Source organism: Tasmannia lanceolata, unplaced genomic scaffold (genome assembly GCF_043159265.1).
Source record: "Tasmannia lanceolata isolate RefF3 unplaced genomic scaffold, GAP_Taslan_0.1 ptg000018l, whole genome shotgun sequence".
Lineage (NCBI taxonomy): Eukaryota > Viridiplantae > Streptophyta > Magnoliopsida > Canellales > Winteraceae > Tasmannia > Tasmannia lanceolata.
This window is the reverse complement of record NW_027518695.1, coordinates 11,477,564-11,494,369: the sequence shown is the minus strand read 5'-3', so window position 1 is coordinate 11,494,369 and position 16,806 is coordinate 11,477,564. Positions and strand designations below refer to the sequence as shown.

At 37.9% G+C, this 16,806-nt stretch overlaps 1 pseudogene; it reads left to right on the top strand.

Moving 5' to 3' along the window:
* Window positions 1-14,279: 14,279 nt before the first annotated feature.
* Window positions 14,280-15,343, top strand: LOC143850050 (secreted RxLR effector protein 161 pseudogene; annotated as a pseudogene).
* Window positions 15,344-16,806: the final 1,463 nt, after the last annotated feature.

Sequence of the window (16,806 nt, the reverse complement as noted above, 5' to 3'; positions counted from 1 at the left end):
TTTGAACTGTCCATCGTAAATAGGTTGTATCCCAAAAAATCATTTCCATACGATGATCCTAACCCTCCCATATACAGAAAAACTGCATATTATGGAAACCTCTATCCTAACCCTCCCATCTACAGAAAAACTGCATATTATGGAAACCTCTCTAAGGGTTGGGATCATATTTACATTGTGGCCCTTCAAAATGGGCAGTTGGTATCACCCTATGTTGCGGGTCGTGCGGTCCATTTTGAAAAATACTTGACTTTGAAGCTTACACTGCATAAAATCTCTATTCTCACAAACGGTACTCTCTCTCTCTCTCTCTAAACAGGAACCCTTAGTGGGGCAAACAATGAATGGTTTAGATCTTAATTTGACTGTGATCACCATGTTTTTTTTTTTTAAATCTCTTAGGCTTACTTTGTTCGAAGATCCACGAACCATTTGTTTGTTGCGACCCAACGTAAAAAGGCCTTGCTCCAAAAAACATCTCCCTAGGATGATCCTAGCTCTTAGATCCATGGAGATTCATATATATAGTGTCAGTCGTATTAGATTGTAGGGTTAGGAGATCATCAAGATAATTTATGGGGCATAGACTATTTACGTTGAAGGTCAACAAATGAATGGTTTGGATCTTCAAACAAACTGACGGGGTGTATTTTCTAAAAAATACATGTTATATATAATGTGTGCACGTATGTGAGGTGCGCCAGTCTATATTTATGTTCGTAGGTGACCATATATTTCAAAAATTACAATGAAGCCAACCTTGTTCGAAGATCCAAACCATTCAGTTGCTGAGCCTTAAGTTTTGCAGTCAAATCCTTCATATCTCCTCCTATGTGGACTTTAAGGTTTAAGTTTTTTTTTTTTTTTTTTGGCAAAGTACAAATCATCTACAATCCGTTCATGATCTGATTTACATTGGATTTCCATTCAAATTCAATGGAAGTACTTACATGCGTCTCTTTCATGGTGCTCATGAGCATGTCTGAATTTTGATGTTTGCGTATTTATTTCTCAAAGTAGCTTTGTTCAACTCTCTCTACCTGTAATGTGAAAATTCAATTTGTACTTTTTTAGTTTGATCATTCTAAAGCAAGTTGCCTGCTTTGTCGTGATGAGTTTGGTGAGATACTTCGGGCCTTTTCTGGCCCTATTGGTGTGTGTGATTCTTCGGAGGCGGAAGTCAAAGCGACCTATTTTGGGATTATGAAGTTGAGTAGGGAAGTCTTAGACCATATTATCGTTGAAGGGGATTCATTGAATGTTATTAGGTGGTTGAAGGGTGGAGAAGCTCCTCCTTGGAGATTCTTGGCGTTCTTTGATGAAATTGAGGATTTTGTTGCAGGTTCGGCTATTGTCTTTAAACACGTTTGGAGGTCGGCAAACGAAAAGGCGGATGTGTTAGCCAAGTAGGGAGTTGGGGGGGGGAGAGTATTCTCTGGTTCGGTCATCTTCCCCCGTAGTATAATTTTGTAATTTTTGTTGTCTTTTTTCTTCTTCTTTTCTGTTTCTTCTTTCTTGTTTTTGTTCTCTGGGTTGCCCCTTCTCGGGTGCTCCCTTTTCATTTAATACAAATCGCTATTTAAAAAAAAAAAAAAAAAAAAAAAAAAACTAGTGATGTGTTTGCATCATATATCCATCACCTTGTTTCTGCTTAAAATCATTTCGATTAATGCATAACTCTAGGACATTGACTGCTACGGTGGAGCTAATCAAATGTTTGAGGTCCATAAAAGAGCATGCATCTCCAACATGGTTTCGTGGTTCAAGGCTGTAAGTGCTCCCATGAGGTGTTGTTGGGCTCAAGTTTGGTAGAGAGAAGAAAGAGTAAAAAATAAATAAAAGAGCATGCATCTCCATACTCTGTTGTTATAACTCTGGAAGACCACTTTACTCCAGATCTTCAGGCTAAAGTGGCTGAGGTGAGGATTCATTTTCCTCTTTCTCGACTTTGACCACCCAGTTTGCTTTCAGTTCACCACTTTTATGATTGAACGCCTTTATTTTATTTTATTTATCTGTCTTAGAAGCTCCACCAAATATTCAGAGGAATACTGTTTTACCCGGAGTCATAGGAATTTCCTTCACCAGAACAATTGAAGCTTTGGATAATTATTTCAACCAAACCACTGAAAGAGTACCTTGAGTCAAAAAGTTTTAAGGAAGACGGACCTAAAGTTGGAAAGGAAGCTGACAAAGAAGCAAGGGAAAGGTGGACCTGGCAAACGGGTGGGCCAGGCCGGGTTTGACCCGATTCGTATAGGTCTGGGTCATACGGGCCGGGTAAAAAATGACCCGGAAAATTTACGGTCACTAAATGTGGACCTGACCCCACCCGTACGGGCCAGGTCGACCCACGGGATCACCCGTTTTTTTCCTCATCTGCAAAAAATCAAGTTGTGGACCCCGATCCCGAAGACGGTGGGCGAGGGATACAAGATCCCACGTCAATCCTCTAAGATCTCCACAATGTGAAGGAGAGCTCTACCAAGGAACTCTCGAAATGATGCCACTCACAGCTTGGGTGGCGATATAAATGAGATACTTCTTGATTTAGGGACTAGCCAGGAATCAAGATGTACCTATAACAAAGAAGAGTCGCCATCCAAGGAAATGGGCCATGGATCCCTTACAATACTCTGTTGCAACGGATAACCAGAGATACAAAAGTCTGTGCCTGGACAAATGAGGAAGATCCGAAGAGCACCCCAAATTCACCCAAGTGCAAGCACCTGGTCTCTTATGTCATTTTTAATTAATTTTGAAGAGTTTTGGGCGAAAATCATGTGAAATGGGAACGAGTATCCCCGAGAAAACGTCTATCTAAGCATGCATGACCCGCGAATGGGCAAAAGAAAATAAACATCAAGATCCTAACTCATCGCATCTAATCCTAACTCATCACATCTAGAAAAGCAGTAACATCCGCATGCACAGCTACAACTAAGCAGATAATCCAGATAAGATGAATGAATAAATGTTACAACTAAGCATATGAGAGGACAGATAAGCGCGGCAGTAAACTACCAAAGCAATAAAATAAACACACTAACATGCGAGCCTATACAAGAGATAATTCTAAGAAAATAGTAATCAATCACATGGTAAAAAAGGTAAACAAGCTAAAAGTAATACATAAGGAAGCAAAGACAAACACACAACAAGTTAAAGGATGCAAGGAAAGAAAAGAATCAGAAAATCAACGGAATGTGAAGACCAAACATACCAGGGAAAAGAAAAGGGGATTTACAATAGGCTCAGGGGGTGATTCTAAAGGAATCAAGCCCAGCGATCCTGATCCGCTAAAGATCGGACAAGTCTCGCGATCATCATAGCCTATTGTTGGGCTCAGCGAGGACAATCCCTGTGAAGGGGCCACGCTACATCGTCACCCGTCCCTAAACCCGATAAAACGTCTGAAAACCGAAAAACCACGATCAAAATCAGAAATAGAATGAAAAGAGGGCTCCGAGTGACCTGGCAATCACCATCCCTGCCCATTTTGATTTTTGTTTTAAAAGGTTTGAAAGAATTTTTTTTTTATGTTTGAATGATTTTTTGAAGGGTTTAAATGATTTTATTGAAGGGTTTAAATGATTTTATTGAAAAGTGTAAAGACCCATATTTTAATATTGCACATTAATTAAATCACTTAAGTTTTACTAATGGTACCCTATTAAGATGCACTAAACCATATTTTCCCCGTAATTACTTTATTTAATAAATAATTTCAGTGTAAATGCAAGTTTGTGGGCCTCTTTATTAAGGTAGGTTTAAAAATTTAAATCTAATTATGGTTAATAATTTCAGTGTAAATGCAAGTTTGTGGGCCTCTTTATTAAGGTAGGTTTAAAAATTTAAATCTAATTATGGTTAATAATTTCAGTGTAAATGCAAGTTTGTGGGCCTCTTTATTAAGGTAGGTTTAAAAATTTAAATCTAATTATGGTTAATAATTTCAGTGTAAATGCAAGTTTGTGGGTTTTATAAAAACCCATCCTCGTGGGTTTTTCCCCACTGTGCTTGCGCTCTTATAAAAAAAAAAAACAGAGAATCAGAAAATCGAGAAGAAGAAGAAGAGAAGAATAAGAAGTGGAAGATAGAGAGTTAGGCTTACCTTTTCAATCTTCAATTTCAAGTAAGTATTCAGATTTTTTTATGTTATCAACCTTTCACAAATTCAGCCCAGGAACCCAAAAACAGAGAGGTTAGGAAAAGAGAGAAATAGAGTTAAAGAAGATATGCATAAAAGGATAGTGATATATATCAGCCCCTTTTTCTTCCCTAGACCACCTCCCTTTAATGTATTTCCACTACAAGGGGTGGCTTGGGTAGAAACAGTGGGTGACTATATCATTCCTTCTGATATTGTCGCTGCCATATTTTTAATGTTATAATTTCCACTTTATGCTATACCTTTTAATGACTAGAGTACTGTGAGTATATGCAACCCGATATGTGCTTGGGTATTTAACAGGTGGGTTCCCATTTTGTTTGTCTAATTTTGGATAACTTGGCCATCAATTGGTCGGCCCATCAATTGGACGGTTGGATCATCATTGGTGTGAGCCCCATCAATTGGACGGCCCATCAATTGGACGGTTAGATCATCATTAGTGTGAGCCCCATCAATTGGACGGTTGGATCATCCTTGGTGTGAGCCGTGCAACCATTCTTGGAATATATTCAAACCTTCAAACATAATTTAACAAAGACCCACACCCACGTTGATTCCATGCCCAAACCCTTATCTCCAGCCTTCATCCATAGCCACTTTTTCTCTCAACTCCAAAACATCTTAATTCAATCCGGATTATTTATTTCCTAGAACCCGTGAACCTTTTTGTATACATCTATGACATTGTATGTGTGTGACACTGTTCAGGTTGAATATTGTGCTTTTTCATTTAGGGATCGCCGTTTTTTCGAGCGCCAAGCATCAAGGCAAGTTCTGATTACTCGCTTAATAATGCTATTAATTTTGATATGACTTTAACATTTTATTTTGTATAGTAATGATACGGATAATCAAGCATGTGTAAATAGATGATTGTTTGGAATTGGAAAATAATTGTGAATTTTGATAATGATTGTAAAGAAAAGTTTTGTTGTAAAATAAGCGTACATATATTTAGGATTTGGAATAATGGGAGGGAGGACTAAGGAGAACCCTTAGATCCAACCTTGGGCGAAAAGCCAAAAGCCAACCAGTCTGAGAGCGTACGACAGCTGGTGGGCGATGCATTGGGAGGAACCCTCGTGGTGAACCGATTGAAATCCTAAAGTGGATCACGTTCCATTAGGGAACGGAGGGTCCTTGATGGTCAATGATCACCGGCCAGGCTAGAAAGCCATCGCAGAAAATGAGAATAAAGTCGATGGGGGACCGCCGCATGATCATTGGGGAAAAAGGGGAGAACATTTAAAATACATGCTATGCTTTGTATGTTGCAGTTAAATCGTTTTGTTATTATCGAATAAAAGATTGTTACTGTGTCATGTTTTATTATTGTTTCATTATTGTAGAAAATATTGTGTTGTAGATTCATGTCGCTTAATTTCATTATTTTGGGAGTTTTCTTTACTTGCTTTTAACCCACTTATCCTACAGGAATTGTAGGTGAAGAGGAAGGAGCGTTTGCTAATGAAGATATTTGACGAAACCCATGCGGGAAAGGGGAAAGTTGGAGTCTTGTGTTCGGTTTGACACAGTTGTCATAACCGAGAGTCGTAGTTAATAAGGTTTTGTTTTTCTTTATTTGGTTTGATTTTTGACTTAAGATACTATAGATTTGATTTGGTCATTTAAGATGGAAGTGTTTGAAAGTTGATGGATGGTTATGATTTAATTGTTAAGAGCGAATATTTATGGCAAGGTTTTATGTTATTAAGTTTTAATTATTGCTTCCGCCATTTGTTATCTAATGGCCTTTTAAAAAAAAAAAATGTCGTGATTTTTGGTAGCGACCTCAGGCAACGGAAGCCGGGTCGTTACAAAAAGTTTGACTGAACTTGGGACGAGAATCCCAAGCTGCCTACATACCCTGTGAAAAGGGATCAAGCCAACGTAGTTCGAAACAGCTTTTCGAAATACGCTTTGAGTGTTTTTTTATGTTTTTTGGATTTTTGTTATTTGATTTTTATGTATTTTTATCCCTTTTGATTGTAAGGGGGTTTTGGCTCAAGAGGTTGCCGTCCGTCATCGCCTAAACCCGAGAGAAGTGTTCCTGCAATCGAGGGAATTCTGAAGCTCGAAAAGGATCCCGAGGAACATAAGGAGAATGACTCTGAATGAAGAAGAAACTCGAGGGAACGTCCCTATAACCGATGGAATCCCGAAGCTCAAGTAGGATCCCTAAAAACGTGGGGAGAGTGAACCCGAAGAAGAAGAAATCCCGAACCCTGTCAAAAATAACGACCACAAAGAAGAGGAAACCCCTAAGGCCCATGAGAAGTGATGAGATAAGAAAAGAGACATAAAGTGGCAAAGGGGTGGCTCAAGAAACATTCCGTCATAGCCTCAAGCCCAACAAGATATTCCCAAAATCGATATATCGTCCATAAACTGGTCAAAGTCCTGAAGACCAAGGAATTTCCTGACACCGAGGAAGATCCCAAAAACAGAAGAAGAACCAGTAGAGTGAGAGAATGAGACAAGGAAAATGGGACATTGAAGCTCAAAACTAGTTGAAATTGGAAGGTAAAATGTGCAAGTTACCCTTAAAGTCCAGAACAAGAAATTAGAATAAAGGGCAAAACCTATGACATTTCTATCCGAACATACACATGTCTTTTAGATGCCTACTGTAAAGGTCAGGAAGTGAAAACGTAAGGATGCAAGGGATTGGATCCCTGCCCTTACATAGCCTCGGTACACTTCAAAAGTTGAGTATCAAAGTGAGGTTTAAGTTGGGAATGAGACTACATTTCCATCTTCTCCAGTGGAAATATAAACTCCATTTGCTAATGGGTCACGGGCTAAGAAATCTATAGAGGGTTCACTTGTATTTTAAGTGATCTCTCCCCTTGACAGAATCTGAATCCAAAGGGGGCATCACATGGGTGTTGGCTTATACAATATATGATCCACGATCGGCCTCCACATTTCGATATTTGATAATGGCACTACCAATTTGGTTGCACTCCAATAAAGACCACGGGTAGGAAATGTAATCTAGACCAAGAAATGAAATCTATCATTAGGAAAAATATTAGCTCAACAATTCACACATAGCAGGGCAGAGGGACACGATATGTCGAAACTGAACATGTGTTATCTCCTTCTCGTGTATGAGTTATGTTGCAAAGACCTTGAACAGCTTATGGACTGTACATCATCATAATTTGAGCAATGAAGGTCTTACCGTATTTCAATGATCACACTCTCTCATTTATAAACCAAGGATGAAAACTTTGATGCCTTGCACGGGTTCTGATGTCCAATTGTGGCCCAATAGAATACTAGACACAACAGAGAGAGCATATGTACGTAGTCCTTTCATGAAATCTATCTAAATTTAACAAAACAGGGAGTGAAATGTATACCCTAGAAAACGACTCTAATAGCTAGGACTAACTTAAAGGATTCATCAAAAGGAAGTAGCAGAAAGATGACAATCAAGAGAAAAATGGGTTTCATACAGATACCTCCCAAAATCCAATCATGGAACAGAAGTCAAAGAAGCTGTAAAGCAACAAATTGCTAAACATAGCAAACATCAAAGCCAAGATTACCCACACAAGATTAAACAAGAAATGAAATTGCAAGGAGAAGATAGAACTAATATTACCTCTTGGCCACGTCTTCTCCTCTTTGCCCAAAATGCCCAAGAAAAATCTTTCTTCCACCCAAGTAAACTCTTCTCCTTTTCTTCAATTTCCACAAAACCAGAGAGTTCTCAGATCTCTCTCCTTTCCCTTTTCTTCTTCTTCTTATGTTAATCCCACCCAATTTCAGATCTGGGATGACAGGAAATGGGGATCCAATCGGTGGAGTGGGTGGCTATAATGGAGGCAAAGGGTATAGAAGTGGTGGCTATGGGTGGTGGTAATCAGAGAAAATGGGCATTTGACGAAAAAAATGGAGGTGATGGGAATTCAAAAGGGTGATGAATGTAGTAGATGGTGGCTGAAATTAATGGAGGCTCGGCTGGGAAAACAGGGTCATGGAGTTGGATAAGAGAGTAAAAATGGATGAAATGGCCAAGAAATAGGGTTGAGAATGGAGGTGTGCGATGGTCAGAGAATGTGGGAGTGACCGGATTCCGGTAATGCTACCGGAGAAGATGGTGGCTCAGATTGGTCACAAGGATGGAGGTGATGGTTGTGATGAAGATAAAAGGGTGGAAATCGAGGTTATGGTAGTGGTGATGGTGGAAGAAAATGAAGATAGAGGGAGAGAGACGATGGCTCGGATTCTGGTGGGGTTTGCCGGATTTCGATGATATTACTGGAGAAGATGGTGGTGGCTGTTAACGGGGGTTGAATAGATTAAAAAAAAAGAAAGAGGGTATGGAGGCTGGATTGGAGATGATGGATGGAGAAGAGGGGATGGGTTTTACCTGGAAGAAGGTAAGATGGGTTTGGGGCAAAATGGGTTAGATCTGGTGGGAATAGAAATCAGCACGGAGAAGATGGTGGAGATTTACCCGGAGTTCCGGCAACCTTGCCAGAGGAGAATGGATCTTCTCTCCATGCTTCTCTCTCGACTCCCTCTGCAAACGAAAGGGGTTTGATGGTGATGATGGAGGGGAAGAAGATGGTAGGAAAAGGGGAAATAGAATAGGGTTTAAGAAGATGGGGGTAGAGGTGGTGAGATGGAAGAGGAAGCAGGCCGGATTCCGGCACAATTTTGCCGGAGAAGGTGGAGTTGGACCGGAGATCCGGCAGATTCGGTAAACCCTTCTCTCTGCCTCTGTCTCACTCTCTCTCTCTCTCTCACACAAACCCTCCTCTTGTAAATTCTCTCCTCCCCTCTATTTCTATTGCAACTGCAATGATGGGGCTCCCCTCCTTTGCCAAAATGAAGAAGACTCCTCTCTTTTTAAGCCCTAACGATCCTCTTTAGACAGGAAATGACATTGTTGCCCCTACTTTTTCCATGGACAGCCCCTTGTAGATGAATTTATGACTATTCTTTTACCCTATAGGGGTGGTTAGGCAAAGGGGAGGGGCAAATATACCATTTTTCATATGGCACAAAGGATTAGTATTGGCACACATCCCTTGTCTAAATAACTGCCCTTCTAGCCTGGTTTAACTAAGTAAATGATAAGAGAACAACCATTTTTTTTTTTTTAAAAAGCGCACTCCCCTAGCTCGCCATTTCTCTTTTGGGTTAAGAGTACATGGGAATTGACATGGGAACATCTCTGCTTCGATAAGCCACCCTCCTTCAACATTGAATGAAGGAAAACAATATCAGTATCTCTTTCAGGGTTTTCCAAATGTTTTGTAAACGAGGGAATTTTAGACCTTTCTGGTTCTTTCGCACTCAGGACTAGATTTTTCTGAAATTTCGAGATCGATTTTGAGAATTTGAAATTGACTCTGAATTCGGTTTCGAAACTCGGGTTTTGGGAATTTCGGGATTAGTTACGGACGCTTCGGGATTTGACTCTAAATTTGGTTTCGAGACTCGGGTTTTGGGAACTTTATTCAATTTTTGGCACTTTAGGGGCCGGTTAAAATAGGGTGTCTACACAACTTTTCAAGGAAACCTCATCTGCAAAAACCCATCAACACAATCATTCTATCTCACATATTTCAAGTTATTTTTCCTCATTGATCTAAGATCCAAAAACCCATTAGCTACAAAATCAAGAATGCAAAAATAAAAAGCAAATCAGAACCATCATACCTGAACAAGGCAAAGAGGAACCAGTAAAGAAGTGTGATATCAAGAACCTGCCTAGAAGAGACAAATCAAACCCTATTATCAAACCATCAAACCTTATTCTTAAAAAGTAAAAAACCTGACCTATTAAGAAAATCAAGAGGGTTAGGATCATCCCTAACCCTATGAGAGAGAGAGAGAAGAATCCATGGAACTAGAGAGAGAGAGAGAGAGAGAGAGATAGGCGCCAAGTCGGAGGGAGAAACCCTAACTTTCAAGAAAGATGGAGTCAAGCAAATAAAAGATGGAGTCAAGAGAGATTGAAATAAACCTTATCTTTCACTGTTTTATGAAAAAAAAAATCAAAAAACCCTATTCCAGTTAGCTATACTCGATTGTAAGTCCCTCTTCTATTTTCTAATTTCTGGTAGGGGTCTTGCCTAACCCCGCCTTACCGACCTAAAAAAAGCATTTTGTGGTTATTAGTTTAGGCATTTACTTATATTTCTCAAGTTCTTCGTGATGATTGCCATTTTTTCCAGGTTCACCCAAAGGAAATTGCTTAGAGCCTATACCCAAAGGATACACGCTTTGACTCCTCGAATTACAACCCACTAAGTGGGTGGATGCATGGTGCTCAGATGGTCTCTCTCTCTCTCTCTCTCTCTCTCTCTCTCTCTCTCTCTCTCTCTCTCTCTCTCTACGTTGCAATTCAAATTTCAACTTCTTTTGGACATATTATGGTAAACCTTTTGCTTAGTCTCCTTGTGTTCCAATTCAAATTTCAACTTCTTTTGATATTACGGTAAACCTCTTGCTTTTACCATCCTTGAGTTTCATCTGTCACTTATTGTTCAAATTTTGCTTCCCGATCTTACTACAAACACTCTAAACTTAAACAAGACATATGCAAGGCTGATTTGGAGATATGGAATTGGTGTAAACTTGCTGACACAATGGCTAAGGGTTGAGGAGTTTTGATGATTTACTGGAGTCTTCCAAGCCTGAGAACATATTAACCAAACATGGATGGAACGACCAAAAGGAACCGAAAGCGATCAGGTCCGGGGAGGCTTTGTAAGAGATGTGCACCATATCTCTATGGAATCTAACAGCAAAACCATATATAGTAGAAAGCCCAATCAAAGTTCTGGATACCTGTTGGAAATATAATTCAAACGGTTCAACCATGTGGGCCCACCAAGTCACCCAAGTCATTTACGATTTTAGTATTTGTAGTTGAGTCGGTTTGCTTTATTCTAAAGTAGAATTGTGAGAGTCCTTTTCATGTTATTATCTTTTGTTACTATCTCTTAGAAGGTAGGTAGATATTTTATAGAGTGAGAGCTTTATCTATTTAGAGTCAATGTTTAACTAGGATTGTGATATCGAGAGTTTTTGTGTTGGTGTTGCACACGTACAACAATCTATTTAAAGGCAATTGAGGTTATTTTAATTTATGTAGAAACAGTAGAATGAAGGAATAAAAAAAGTGACATTATTTCTTCTTCCAATAGTAAAAGCCTCTTCTATCTTTCTTTGTGTTATTATATTTTGTTCATAAATATTCTAGAAATTGGTATCAAAGCAAAAGGTCTTGGGATTTCCAAAGTGCAGAAAAGCAAGGGCGAATTTAAGAAAACACCGGCAAGGGTTCGGTAAGTTCGCAACATGGCAGGTAACACCAATTCTTCAAATTTTCAACAAAGTGTTCCTTTATTTAAAAGAGATAATTTTCAATTTTGGTCAATTAAGAAGAGACGCTATGTATGTCTTATGAATTATGGGAATTGGTGGAGAGTGGTTATGAAAATTTTGCAGAAGCGGAAAGATTGATCACGGCACATAAGAACGAATTGAAGGAGAGTAAAAAGAAAGATGCAAGGGCTCTTTTCCTCATCCAACAAGCCATGGATGAACCAATATTTTCAAGGATCATGGCTGCAACTATATCAAAAGAAGCAAGGGATTTGCTTCAAGAAGAATACCAAGGTACTACAAAGGTAATTTATGTTAAGTTACAAATCCTTCGTCGTGATTTTGAGAATTTGATGATGAAAAAATCTGAATCAATTCAAGTTTTTTTCTCTAGAGTGAGTTCTATTGTAAATCAAATTAGAACTTATGGGGGGGGAATTAGATGATCAAAAAATTGTTGAAAAAGTGTTAAGGAGTCTTCCAAATAAATTTGATCATGTAGTTGCTGCTATAGAAGAGTCTAAAGATTTATCTACATATTCTATGAATGAATTAATGGGTTCTTTGCAAGCACATGAGCAAAGATTGAATAGGACTATAGAAAATCCACTAGAACATGTGTTTCAATCAAAAGTGGATTCGAAGAAAAGATCTGATGATTCAAATAAAGGATTCCGAGGAGGAAGAGGCCGTGGACGTGGTGAGTTTCGCGGCAGAGGAAGAGGTAGAGGCCAATTCAGTGGTTATCAGAAAATTAAAGTGGAGGTAACCATGAATCTACTTCTTTATTTTATTCTATTTGCAAAAGATCAAATCATAGTGATAAGGATTGCTGGTATAAGGATAGTGGAAATCAAAATAGAAATTTACCACAATATTTTTATTGCAAAAAGTATGGTTATATTGAAAAAAATGTCATCAAAAGGCTACGGAACAAGCAAATTATCATGAAAAGAAAGAGTGATGAAAAAGTTGAAAAAGAAGATAACGTATTTTTGTCATGTCTAACTGCCAATGTTGAATTGAATAATGAAATATGGTATTTAGATAGTGGTTGTAGTAACCACATAACCGGGAACATGGATTATTTTCTTGAAATAGATGAAACTGTCAAACCACGAGTAAGGATGGGTGATAACAATCATGTTAATGCCCATGGAAATGGTCCCATCGTGGTTTCTACACTGGTTGGCAAGAAACACAAATTCAAGATGTTATGTATGTTCCTGGGTTGGCTCAAAACTTGCTAAGTTTGGGTCAATTGATAAAAAGGGGTATCGTGCTATTTTTGAAGGAGAATGTCAACTTTATGATAAGAAAAGTATGAAACTAGTTTTGTCTATTAAGATGACAGAAAACAAGATGTTTCCACTAGTGTTTTCAAAACTAGTATTCAATGCTTTTAGTGCATGTGATGACTCTATGTTATGGCATAGGAGATATGGACATTTGAATTTTGGTAGATTGTCTTTTTTGCAAAAATTGAATATGACTGTTGGTATTCCTTCTTTGAAATATGATGGAAAAGTCTGTGAAGCTTGTGTTTTGGGAAAACACCACCGTGAGCAATTTTCAAGTGGTAAGTCTTGGAAGGCATATAAGCTGTTGATGATAATATATATGCCGATATTTGTGGCCCTATGCAAACTTTATCCTTGAGTGTGAATAAATATTTCATTCTATTTGTTGATGATTACTCAAGGATGACATTGGTATATTTTCTAAAACAAAAAGATGAGGCTTTCTCTATCTTCAAACAGTTCAAGACACTTATCGAAAACCAAAGTGGTCATTCTATTATTACTTTTCGTACTGATTGTGGCGATGAATTTATTTCCAAAGAATTTCAGGATTTCTGTAAAGAAAGTGGAATCAAAAGACAATTGACGGCAAGTTATACCCCACAACAAAATGGAGTCGCAGAGCGAAAAAATAGAACCTTTGTTGAGGTGGCAAGGAGCCTGCTAAAAGACAAAGGGTTGCCTAATGATTATTGGGCTGAAGCAGTAGCCACAGTGGTGTACCTATGCAATCGAGCTCCACAAAAGCAGTTCAAGAAAAAACTCCATATGAGGCTTGGAGTGGGAGAAAACTCAATGTGAGTCATTTTAAAATTTTTGGTTCTATAGCCTATGCTTTTATTCCATCTGAAAAAAGACAAAAGTTAGATGATAAAAGTAGAAAGTGTATTTTTGTTGGCTATAGTGTGGAGACAAAAGGGTACCGACTTTATGATCCTATTTTCAAAAAATTGATCATAAGTCGTGATGTTATTTTTAATGAAAAATAAACGTGGAATTGGAAAAATGATGTTGAAGTCCCCTTATGTGTTCTAAATGGAAACACGTCAAGTGAAACTCCTTCTCTTGATGTTTGTTTACCAAATCCTGATGAGTCACCAAGTTCATTTGGTGATTCCTCTCCCATGAGAATGAGAAGTTTTGCTGATATTTATGATTCATGTGAGCTTGCCTGTTTTTCAATGGATCCTTCTAGTTTTGTTGATGCAGTGAAAAAAAAAGAATGGTGTGATGCAATGAAGGAAGAGATTGATGCGATTACTAAGAACAACACTTGAACATTGGTGGATTTACCTCCAAACAAAGAAGCAATTGGACTTAAGTGGATCTACAAGTCAAAGTTCAATGCAGATGGTTCTCTCCAAAGACACAAAACTCGGTTAGTTGCAAAGGGTTATGCACAAAAGTCAGGTATTGATTATTTTGAAACATTTGCACCTGTTGCTATAATGGATACTATTAGAACTGTTTTGGCTTTAACAGCTCAAAAGAATTGGCAAGTTTTTCAGCTTAATGTGAAATCAGCCTTTCTTAATGGAGAACTTGAGGAAGAAGTGTATGTGGAACACCTCAAGGTTTTGAAATCAAAGGCATCAAACATAAAGTGTACAAATTGAAGAAGGCACTCTATGGGCTTAAACAAGCGCCACGAGCATGGTATAGTAAAATTGACAGGTATTTTCTTGAAAGCTCATTTCAAAAGAGTGCTAGTGAACCAACTCTTTATGTTAAAATTCATGGTAATGATATCCTAGTTATTTGCTTATATGAGGATGATATGATATACACTGGGAGTTCTCTTGATATGGTTGAGGAATTTAAAGAGAGCATGCTAAAAAATTTTAAAATATCAGATTTGGGTCTACTGCATTATTTTATTAGAATTGAAGTCATTCAAGGATCTAATGGGATTTTCTTATGTCAGAAAAAGTATGCTTTGGATATATTGAAAAAGTTTGGTATGACAAATTGTACACCTGCAAAAACACCTATGAATACTAATGAGAAACTTACTTTACAAGATGGGGTTAAAAAAGCAGATGAGAAGAATTTTAGAAGCATTGTTGGTGGTTTGATTTATCTAACTCATACAAGGCCAGATATTATGTTTGCCGTTAGCATTATTTCCAGGTTTATGAACAATCCAAGCAAGCATAATTTTGGGGCAGCAAAGAGTATTATGAGATACATCCAAGGCACAATTAATTTTGGTATTGTGTACTCAAAAGTCACTAACAATAAATTGATTTGTTTTTCTGATAGTGATTGGGCAGGTTTCATTAATGATCGGAAAAGCACAACAGGCTATTGTTTTAGCCTTGGATCGGGTGTCATAACATGGGCATCCAAGAAGCAACTTACTACGGCTCTCTCAAGCACGGAAGCTGAGTATATTACTGCTACAACTACACCTTGTCAAGCAATTTGGCTACGAAGAATTTTGCATGATTTGAAGGACGAACAAAGTGGACCTACGTTGATGTTTTGTGACAACAAGTCCACAATTGCCTAAACAAAGAATCCAGTTCATCAAGGGAGGACGAAGCACATTGAGATTCGTTATCATTTCATTTTTAGAAGTTACAACCAAATGAGAAGTTGAATTGAAGCATTACAACACTGAAGGTCAAGTGGCGGATATATTCACTAAAGCTTTGCCAGAAGAAAAGTTCAAGAAATTTTGTCATATGATTGGAGTACAATCATTCACCTGGTTTGAATTAAGGGGGTGTGTTGGAAATATAATTCAAACGGTTCAACCATGTGGGGCCCACCAAGTCACCCAAGTCATTCACGATTTTAGTATTTGTAGTTCAGTCGGTTTGCTTTATTCTAAAGTAGAATTGTGAGTCATTTTCATGTTATTATCTTTTGTTACTAACTCTTAGAAGGTCGGTAGATATTTTATAAAGTGAGAGCTTTATCTATTTAGAGTCAATGTTTAATTAGGATTGTGATATCGAGAGTTTTTGTGTTGGTGTTGCACACGTACAACAACAATCTATTTAAAGGCAATTGAGGTTATTTTGGTTTATGTAGAAACAGTAGAATGAAGGAATAAAATAAGTGACATTATTTCTTCTTCCAATAGTAAAAGCCTCTTCTATCTTTCTTTGTGTTATTATCTTATTGTTCATAAATATTCTACAATACCTTGGAAAATAAAATATATTTGGAACAAGATTAATGAGCTAATGCGGGATCTCTCTCCAACCATAACTCACATTTAACAAGAGATGAACTGTACGTCTAAAGCCTTGGCCAACGAGGCGTGTTTTACTCAAGTAAACTGGTAGTGCTACAGATGGAGGGATCTTCCCAAAGTAACGAGAGGAGCGAGCAGATTTGTTATACTGGCCTTACCCAATTTGACGAAGATAGTTTTTCCTCAATCAGATTTCGTTTCTTTTCTCTTTTTTTAGTGTGAAATTGTTTTATATTAGTCTTGAGTTCTGTCTTGATAGGTTTCTCAAGACCGATGTATCATTTTTTTAAGTATTAATAAAATTTACAGGTCCGCTCCTGGGCCTTAGCACAATTCCAGGCTAAGAAAATATTTAAGCATCATGGGGCTCTTGGGTTTGGACGTCAAAGTTTAGGTATTATTTTCTTTCAATTCTATTGTTTCTTACTTCCTTTTCCTTTTCTTCTTATGTTCTTATTCTCAACATCTAGTCTAACTACTTGGGTGATCTCTCCAAGGTTTCTTCTTCTTACCTTCTTTAACATGTTATCACAGCCAAGATCCATCATTACCTTGGTGTATTTTTGTGTCCTCTTTTTTAACATGTTATCGCAGCCAAGATCCATCATTACCTTGGTGTATTTTTGTGTCCTCTTTTTGAAAACCCTCCTAGGCTTATCTCCCCTTTCATTTTATTCTGTTTTTTTTTCCTTGAATCGCTATTGTTGAGAAACCTTAAGGTTTTCTCCTTCCTTTGTCATCATTTGATAAGTCTACTTTAAATTCAACTT